The sequence below is a fragment of the Hibiscus syriacus genome, unplaced genomic scaffold, assembly GCF_006381635.1.
Source record: "Hibiscus syriacus cultivar Baekdansim isolate YM2019G1 unplaced genomic scaffold, ASM638163v2 tig00111758_pilon, whole genome shotgun sequence".
Classification (NCBI taxonomy): domain Eukaryota; kingdom Viridiplantae; phylum Streptophyta; class Magnoliopsida; order Malvales; family Malvaceae; genus Hibiscus; species Hibiscus syriacus.
The window spans coordinates 1,403,126-1,410,819 of NW_024063170.1; the positions used below are offsets into that span (position 1 = coordinate 1,403,126).

A 7,694-nucleotide genomic window follows, 5' to 3' on the forward strand; every position below is an offset into this window, starting at 1 on the left:
AAAATTATATAGAAATAAAATTATGTAAAAAAAATTAGAGATGGGGAAGGATGTCATTGGATATAAGAACGGATGTCGTCGGAGAGAGTGATAGATGGAGATGGAATGAGTTGCGATTTAAGGATTTAAGTTATGAGTTGATGCTGCGTTGTTATATACCTAAAACATTTGTGTTGCGAAACTAAAACCTGTTGCGAAATTAAATTCGTGTTACGAATTTGAAATTCAGTTGCGAATTTGAAATTCTGCGTTGCGAAATTGACTATCGCGTTGCGAATCTGACTTCTCTATTACGATTTACAAATTCGCGTTGCGATTTACAGATTCGCGTTGCGATTTACAGATTAGCGTTGCGAATTTGGAAACTGGGTTGCGAAATTGGAATTCGCGTTGCGAATTTAACTTTCGCGTTGCAAATTTAACTTTCGCGTTGCAAATTTGTTGGCTATTTTGGCAAATTCAATTTTTTTTTTATTAAAATCGTATATTATAAGACATTTTCGGTTAATGAGGTTATTTTATCAATTTTGAAACCTAAACGAAACCCAGAAAATCTCTCTTTCAACATTTTCCGGTCGTTTCTGTTTTATTTTAATTTTTTCGATCGAACCAATAAGGAGAAAGAGGGAAAAGAAAAAGCGCCATGGAAGCGATATTCACAGACTGTGTTCAAAACAGTCTCCGCCATTTCATGTTCAAAAATGCCATATTCCTTTGCGAACGTCTTTGCGCTGAGTTCCCTTCCGAGGTAACTCACTGTTTCACCCTCGACAAGAAAAGAAAGAAAACCATTTATTAACTTTTTTTTTATTTTCAAATTTGTTCTGTTTTGGTTGGTGAGAGAAAATCTTTTCTGGTCTTTTTAGTAAGAAATTTTAAGCTCTCCAATCGTTTTTGAGTGAAATCGAAAAACTGTTGGTTGGATTTTCAAGATCCACTGTGGCCATTGCTTCAATCTTTTTTGGGGATTAATTGATTTCTTATTCTTCTTTTTTCCACTGAATTTTATTGGTTTTTTTGTTTAATTCACAGCATTTGCTTCTAGTTTCTGATTATGGTTGTTTTCCAAATTTCAACTTGTAATGTAATTTGCAAACTAAAAAAAAAAAATTACGTTACCCTTAAGTTGGCGTTCAACGTTAAGTTTTCTGGACGATATAGGTTTTTTTATTGGAACTTGATAAATTAATAACACTAAGGTTCTAAATTCGATTTTCTTGTAATTTGCTTGTGGGGTTCTTTACGGCGAATATCAAACCATATTATGAACTTCTGTTTGAAATGTAGGTGAATTTGCAGTTGTTAGCTGCTTGCTACTTGCAGAACAATCAGGCTTACTCGGCATATCATATTTTAAAGGGTATGTGCATTGTCTTGTTTTAATTGTTTGAAGGTGTTTTAATATATCAAATCAAAGCCTCCCATTAATATCTTATCTTGTTGCTCATCAGTGAAGTTTTTCTTTATATGAAGGAATGCAAACAACTCAATCCCGCTACTTGTTTGCGATGTCATGCTTTCAGATGGATCTGCTTAATGAAGCTGAAACGGCTATATGTTCTGCTAATGAGCCTGGCGGAGTGGTATTGCTGATGTTCTCTTGGACATTAGTTGTCTGTGACTTTCAGATGAACCTTGTGATGGGAATATCTTGATAGTTACTTCTCATTTTTGCAGATTCCAACTGGTGCACCTTGTCATTATCTTCTTGGCCTTATTTGCAGATCGATCTGAGTTATTTCACCTTAAACTCTGGGAAATATTATAGAAATTTAGGGACAGACAATGTATTATTGTTTTCAGAAATTTGCATTGATATTGTCAAGAAATTATTCTCCAAAGATGGCTTGATAAAATGCAAGGGATGGTTATGGTTTTATGTTGAAGTCCACGTCCATCTTCTTTTTTTGCTTTTCTATAATGCTACTTAACCTCATTACTGGCTGGGTAGAGATGTGCAATCTTCCCCTATAATGAAGGAATTCAATCCTCTATGCTTTGACTTTTCCTTTGATTAACTACTTGGATGATGGGACTATATTTCAATCAAACAGTTTTGATCTTTCAAGTTCTGTAATTGAGAAACATCCCCTTTTCAGGTACACGGATAGAAAGAAAAGCACCATTCATCATTTTAGGCTGGCTTTGTCAATAGATCCTTTACTTTGGGCTGCATACGAGGAGTTGTGTATGTTAGGTCTGTCTAAAAATACTCTTGTGGTTCTATATTCTTTCTAGTGCTATGCTATCATGCTAAATCAACCAGATTCTTGGTTTCTTTAATTTTTTAGTTAATATAGGTTCACTGATATACTTCATTGGTTTTACTTCAATTTTTGTCTGTTAGCTCCATTAGACTTTTAGATGATATATCACTTAAATGGATCTGGAATTTTTTTTGATTGGCTTGATCTTGTATTTGCTCAGTATTTCTCTTCTCTTTTCGTATGATTATATTAGGTGCTGCTGAAGAAGCAACCGTGGTTTTTGGGGAAGCAGCTGCTCTTTGCATTCAAAAGCAGTACTTGCATCATGGGTTAGCTTCCCCAAATTTGCATGCACCTAGTGAGGATTATAGTTTGATTTCTTCCCAGAAACTTGGTTCCGAAGATGTCATTCCTAGACAACTGAAACACACACAAGGCAGTAACCTCAGAAATATTCCTGGTAATCATCATGGAGCAGCTATATCTGCGTCTCAGCCACAAAATAGTGGTCCTTCAAATATATCATTTTATAATACGCCTTCACCAGTGGCTTCACAGGTAAGATGTGAGATGCAACTTACTGAATCACATAGTATGCAGAGTTCAATGTTTTGATTAGTTAGTTAACTTGGGTGGATGCATTGAGGTTCAGGTTATTTGATTTGTTTTACTTTTTAATGTCTAATTAGGAGCCAAGCAACCAACATGAATTTCTATGTATTATGTAGTTTTCAGGAGTTGTACCGCCAATTTTGTGTTGAAATATGCAGCAAAATGGTTCCAATCTCAACACGGTTAATACTGATGGTTCTCCAAATTCAGTTGTGAACTCTGCCATTCAAGCCCCTCGAAGAAAGTTTGTTGATGAAGGAAAATTACGAAACGTAGAAGTGTTTGTAAATTCATTACTTCTTTTTAATGCCTTCTTGTAACCTATAGCTTTGGTGAAATATTGAAATCATAATCTGCACGCCATTTCTTTCATAGTTCTTGACCCTCAAACATAAAGTAATAGTTAATCAAATATATATGCCCGCTTTAAATGTTTTTAACCAGAAAGAGGACCCATTTGGTTTCAGTCATGTGGCATATTCACTAGCCATGTCTGTTGTTTCTGTAATCAACAGTCTAGCTAGTTGGGGCTTTAGCATGGTTTTCTTCAGAGGTTTTTGGATAAGATTGAATAACTTTTTTATATAAAAAATCGATACATGGAGCCATTCAAACATTTGTCGGCTCTCTTTTGATGGTTTGACTTGTCAATTTCCATCTTGTAGAAACAGTGCTCTTGTATTATCCTCGTGCCAGCATGTTATACAATACGAAACTTCCTTGTATTACACCTCAACTAGTTTGTTAATCTTTTTTTTTTTTTGGTTAGATTTATGGGAGGCTATTCTCTGATTCTGGTTCCCGTAGAAGTACAAGATTGACTGGAGATGCTGGGGTCCACACAAATGCAAATACCACGCCAGTAGCAGGAAATGGGACTAAATCTTCTAAATACCTTGGAGCCAAGTTGAGTTCTATTGCTTTTCGTACTGTGACAGTTCGTAAGTCTCAATCTTGGGCCAACGGAAATATTGAAGAAGGTCATAAATCTCCTTATTCATCACTAATTCTTCGAATACTGCCGCTGCAACTTTTTATTTCTTTAATAAATTCCAATTTGAATCTGTTATTTGCCGATTTATGATTCATGGGCATGATGGAAAGAAAGAGTTGTTTCATGTGTTCATTTTGGGAACTTATTGTGACATTCTTATGATTGAACTGAATCAAAATGCTAATCGTTCTACTGATGAATGGAAACACAAATCCTTCTTCCATTTAACTAATTTTGAGAAACTTTGATTCTGTTGTTGTTTAGGGATAAGGAATGAGACATTTGATGATTTTCATGCAAATGCGGCATCAGCAACTTGTAGTTCTTCTCCTTCTGTTGATGTTAGATCCCTTGACCAAGACGGGCCAACTGTTCCAGTTGGTGGGGTTGTTATTAGCTGCACAGAACTTTTAAGTGCTGCTTCAGAAGTTTTAAGCCTTTTAACAACCCTTGGCGAAGGCTACAGATTTTCATCTCTGCACAGGTGTCAGGTAATTATTTGGTTATATTGAAGAAACAGGAATTCATACATCTGGGGCAATGTTTAATGCTTTTGGTAATTCTTCGGTCTACAGGATGCATTAGATACCTTTCTAACACTTCCACTTAGGCATTATAATACAAGCTGGGTGCTGTCCCAGGTAATGCTTTCACTGCAACATTCTCGTTCTTCCTCTCTAGATGTCAGATCATCTCATACCAGGTTGATCATGCCACATTGACTTGTGATTTAAATAATCTTTTTAATGATGAGGTCATAGAAGCATGCATTCCGTATTTTAGCAGTTGTAATTTTACACATTTTATGTAGGTTGATTTAAAATACTTTTTTACTTAATTTGGTTGCCCTTAACCGAAGGACTTGAGCATGCTCGCAAGACACGTGCGTGTTAAGTGAGTGTCAAATAATTAATGCGGAGTCATCATCCATTGACTGTGAAGTATATTTCAAAAAAAATTAATGCAGGTTGGAAAAGCACATTTCGAATTGGTTGATTACTTAGAAGCTGATCGGGTATTTAGTCTTTCCCTTTGGATGTCTCCTTACAGTTTCGAAGGGATGGATGTTTACTCCACTGTTCTATATGTGAGTTCCCTTGATCCTTGAAAAGTCAAGTTACATCGCTGGAAACATTGTTTGCTTGAAGTTGTCTCTTTGAAACTTGTACCCATTTTCCTCTAGTATTATGGTTAAATTTCTTTGACGAATGTTGTCATTATTTTCTTGTTTCTTGTAGCATTTAAAGGAAGATATGAAGTTAAGTTTCCTAGCTCGTGAACTGATATCAACTGACCACTTGGCTCCTCAATCATGGTAGATTTATCCATTTTTTTGTTGAGTAGTGCAAGCTCCTTCTCTTTCTTGAATAATTTATAAATTTTACCATCCTAAGTTTCTCTAAGCTGTTATTTTCGTGCGGTTAATTCCTACCTACCTTCCTCGTTTAATTGCAGTTTTGTTGAGGGTTTAGACAGCTGCCATTTTGAGAGTTCTGTAATCACCATTATCGTTATTCTGTTTTTATTATTTGAATTAACTTGCAGGTGTGCCATGGGAAATTTCTACAGAAACTGCTTTGAAATTTTTCCAACGAGCTGTGCAACTGAATACAAGATTTGCATACGCCCACACCCTTTGTGGTCATGAGTATGTTTCTTCCCTCAGTTTTAAACTTGTTAGTACACACTTGTTTCTTTATAAACTTCATTATTCATTAAAAGTTCTGCCATTACATCATCATTCGCAAGGTATGTTGCATTAGAGGATTTTGAGAATGGAATCAAGAGCTACCAGCATGCCCTTCAGATCGATTCGAGGCATTATAATGCCTGGTATGGTCTAGGAATGATCTTTCTTCGTCGAGAGAAGTTTGAGTTTTCTGAACATCACTTCAGAACAGCTTTCCACATAAGCCCACGTTCTTCTGTTATAATGTCTTTTCTCGGAACCGCTCTCCATGCCTTAAAGGTCAAGCTTTTTTCTGTACTGTTTATTACATCTTAACTGGAACGGTATTGTCTTGGGGAGTTGTCTGAATTTTTCTTGCAATCATTTTTCAGAGAAGTGAGGATGCCCTCAGGATAATGGATCGGGCGATTTTGGCAGACCGAAAAAACCCGTTTCCCATGTATCAAAAGGCTAATATACTGATGAGCTTGGAGAAATTTGATGATGCTCTCGAAGTTCTCGAGGAACTGAAAGAGAGTGCTCCTCGTGAAAGCAGTGTGTTTGCTTTGATGGGCAAAATCTACAAGCGGCGTAACATGCACGAAAGAGCCATGCTTCATTTCGGAATCGCTTTGGATTTAAAACCATCCGCAACTGATGTTGCTACGATCAAGGTATCGACATACATTCGATCTTTCCTTTCTTCATTTCGGTATCGCTACGTCCTAAGGAGAAATGAATCTCTGCTCTTTACACCCATGCCATGCCACCTTTTGATCATAATCTTTTTAAGCAGGCTGCCGTGGAGAAGTTACATGTACCAGACGAATTACAAGACTAACCTATAAATCAACCTGGATTCTCGATAAGCAAAGAGGAATCTCCTGTAAAACTAGGGCATACAAATACGTTTCTTGAGAGATTGGCACTGCTTGCGCTCTCGGCTCGTACCGAATAAAACAGTAACGATCTCGTAGGCCAATATAGTTGTGCAGGTAGATCTTATCTTGTGAAGATGATCTCAGTTTGTGGTGATTCACAATCGCAACACTTAAACAAAATTACTGAAAAGCTGATATACATGTATCCCAATAGTTGTAAGCGCTTAAGTTTGTACTTTTTCTTAGTCTGGTTTATTTCACCAACATAAAAGTTAGGGTCTGGTTGTTTGACATTAATTAGTCTTTTAGAAATTGAATTCTAAAAAATAAATTATATTTTCCGTAAAACGTTTTTCGGAAAAGTTTTATAGGAAAATGAATTATATTTTTTGAAAAATATTTTACGATGTTTGGAAGATGTTGTTTAAACATTTTTTTTCACTAGTTGACAAGTTTTTAAAAATTATTTATTACAAATATTAAATATATTAAATAATATTATTTATCATAAAACTTAATATAATTATTTTTAAAATATTAAAATAATTTATTTATTATTAAATATTATTTTTATAATTTTTTTAATAAAAATATTAATATTGGTATATTTTATTGAAATAAAAATATTATAAATTAAATTATTTATTTATTAAAGTAATAATGTTATATTATATTTTAAAAATATTAATTAGTATATTTTAAATATCTTTATTAAAATGTTATTAGATTATTATATTAATATTAAATATATAAATAATATTATTCATTTTTAATAATTTAATAATATTATTTCTATGAAATTAATAAATAATATAAATTTTATTAATAATTTATTTTATATTATTAAAATCAAAATATAATATCTTATATTATTATAATATAATTGATTATTTTATTATAATATTAAAAATATAATATTATATTATTAGAAATATTAATAAATATATTTTAAATATTTTAATAATTAATATTTTGATTAAAATGATATTAAATATTTTATTAATATTAAAATCATAAAATAAAATTATTTTGAGTATTTATTATTTGAAGTGAAAAGTTTAAAAAATGAATTATGGGAAATAAGGGTCTATTTGTTTGGGGGAAAACTAATTACAGAATTGGTTTTCCCCGAAATCTCGTGTTTGTTTCACGTAATTCGTTTTCCGGAAAATGTTTTCCCGTGTTTGTTTCACGTAATTTGTGTTCCGAAAAATGTTTTCTAGTGTTTGGTTGGAGGAAAACTGGTTGGTCAACGTAAAACATTTTCTTGGTTAACAAAATTTATTGTGTTTTCTGAAAAATGACTTACGGTCTGATTTTCTATAAGTCAT

At 33.5% G+C, this 7,694-nt stretch overlaps 1 pseudogene; it reads left to right on the forward strand.

The window, feature by feature from the left end:
* The first annotated feature begins 636 nt into the window (after window positions 1–636).
* LOC120169285 lies at window positions 637–6,578 on the forward strand (annotated as a pseudogene).
* Window positions 6,579–7,694: the final 1,116 nt, after the last annotated feature.